The sequence below is a fragment of the Silene latifolia genome, chromosome 10 (genome assembly GCF_048544455.1).
Source record: "Silene latifolia isolate original U9 population chromosome 10, ASM4854445v1, whole genome shotgun sequence".
In the NCBI taxonomy this organism is placed as follows: domain Eukaryota; kingdom Viridiplantae; phylum Streptophyta; class Magnoliopsida; order Caryophyllales; family Caryophyllaceae; genus Silene; species Silene latifolia.
The window spans coordinates 151,733,038-151,733,671 of NC_133535.1; positions in this window are offsets into that span (position 1 = coordinate 151,733,038).

Below are 634 nucleotides of genomic sequence, written 5' to 3' on the forward strand. Positions count from 1 at the left end.
TGGTGAAGTTGTCTCGCAGTCCCAAACATCTACCCCAAAAATCGACCCTCTTTCTCCTTTTTTTCTTGGATCCGGGGATATACCGGGTATCAAAATTTCTCAAGTACAATTAACCAGTCATAACTATGACGATTGGAGCCGTTCGATGCGAATATCTCTTAAATCCCGTCGTAAGTTTGGTTTTTGCGACGGCTCTATTAAAAAACCGACTGATGAATTTATGATTGGGCAATGGGAAGTTGTTCACTGCACCATTGTTCAATGGATCCGGAATACAATCGATTCGTCTATCCTCGAAAGTGTCCCTTATGTCGAAGATGCTGCGGTTGTGTGGAGCGATTTGGAGGAACGCTTTGCTGTGGTCGATGGGACATCCATCCATTCTCTCAAAACTGAACTCAGTGAATGTAAGCAGCGAAAAGGTATGTCCGTTACCGAATATTATGGTAAATTGAAATCCTTATGGGATGCCCTAGCCTTACATGAACCCCCTTTTTCTTGCAAGTGCGGTCACTGCACTTGTGACATCGCTAATCAAGCGATTAAACGACGTGACAATGAACGGCTCCATCAGTTTTTTATGGGCCTTGACAGTAGCCTGTATGGGACTCTTCGCAACCAACAGTTTCAACTC